The 1,635-nt window shown below is 46.5% G+C and overlaps 1 protein-coding gene across 2 annotated transcripts in view; it reads right to left on the bottom strand.

Moving 5' to 3' along the window:
- LOC106882433 (uncharacterized) overlaps positions 1-1,635 on the bottom strand; it is a 200,540-nt gene that overhangs the window by 42,788 nt on the left and 156,117 nt on the right. The gene's annotated exons all lie outside the window — the stretch shown is intronic.

Raw genomic sequence — 1,635 nt, 5'->3', positions numbered from 1 at the left:
CAACTAATTAGGGAGAGAGTGAGTTTAGATGAGATGCAGTTTGGGTTTGTACCGGGGAAAAGCACCACTGACGCTATATTTCTGCTAAGACAGCTGCAGGAGAAATACCTAGACAAAGATAAACCTCTGTACCTGGCTTTTGTTTACATGAAGAAAGCCTTTGACAGGGTCCCCTGATCCCTTTTCTGGTGGTCAATGAGGAAACTAGGGATAGAAGAATGGTTAGTGAGAGCTGTGGGAGCCATGTACAGATTCACTGTCAGTAAGGTGAGGGTTGGCAACGAGTACAGTGAAGAATTCCAAGTAGAAGTAGTGGTCCACCAAGGTTCAGTCATCAGCCCCCTCCTATTTATCATAGTCCTCCAGGCAGTAAGACAGGAATTCAAAACAGGATGCCCCTGATGACCTTGCGCTAATTGCTGAGTCACTATCAGAACTATAGGAGAAGTTTCAGGTGTGGAAGCAAGGACTAGAATCGAAGGGCCTTAGAGTCAACCTAGCTAAAACCAAAGTCCTAATAAATAGGAAGGTAGACAAAACACAAACCCTTTCAGGTAGATGGCCCTGCTCCATCTGTAGAAAAGGCGTAGGTAGAAACTCTAAGATGTACCCAGTGTAAGTTATGGACACATAAGAGGTGCAGCAATATCAAAGGAAGGTTAACTAGGAAGTTAGTTTTTGTATGTGGCAGATGTTCAGGAGCTATAAACACTGTAAATGTACAGAAAACAACTTCTGCCACATTCCAGGGAGAAAAACTAGACATAGTTGATAGCTTCTGCTATCTAGGTGACCAAGTTAGTAGTGGAGGAGGGTGTGCTGAAAGTGTAACTGCTAGAATAAGAATAGCCTGGGCCAAGTTTAGAGAGCTCTTACCTCTACTGGTGACAAGGGGCCTCTCACTCAGAGTAAAAGGCAGATTGTATGACGCAAGTGTACGAACAGCCATGCTTCATGGCAGTGAAACATGGGCTGTGACTGCTGAGGACATGTGTAGGCGTGCAAGGAATGAAGCCAGTATGCTCTGATCAATGTGTAATGTCAGTGTACATACTCGACAGAGTGTAAGTATCTTGAGAGAAAAGTTGAACTTAAGAAGCATCAGTTGTGGTGTGCAAGAGAGACGATTGCACTGGTATGGTCATGTGGCAAGAATGGATGAGGATAGCTGTGTGAAAAAGTGCCACATCCTAACAGTTGAGGGATCCTGTGGAAGAGGTAGGCCCAGGAAGACCTGAGATGAGGTGGTGAGGCACGGCCTTCGAACATTGGGTGTCACCGAGGTGATGACTTCTGACCGAGACCTTTGTAAATATGCTGTGTGTGAGAAGACCCGGCAAGCCAAGTGAGACCTAAATCCAAGGCCTCTGCCAGAGGTGTAGCCAGCCCACTTATGCGTACCTCCCTTCATTGGACACTAAACTCCACTTGCGAAGACCTGTTGAGGCAAGTGAAATCGAACTAAATTCAACGACTGGCACCCATGACATCGTCGTCTCCTTCATTGGACATGAAACTCGGCTTGCAAAGACCTGTTGGGGCAAGTGAAAGTGAAATTGTGATGGCATCTGTGCCCAGCGCCGCTTTCCTGGGACTTGTGCCAGTGGTACTTGTGCCAGTGGTACTTGTGCCAGT

This window comes from Octopus bimaculoides, chromosome 16 (assembly GCF_001194135.2).
Source record: "Octopus bimaculoides isolate UCB-OBI-ISO-001 chromosome 16, ASM119413v2, whole genome shotgun sequence".
NCBI classification, from domain to species: domain Eukaryota; kingdom Metazoa; phylum Mollusca; class Cephalopoda; order Octopoda; family Octopodidae; genus Octopus; species Octopus bimaculoides.
The sequence above is the reverse complement of the archived record's forward strand: the minus strand, read 5'-3'. Positions and strand labels throughout refer to the sequence as shown.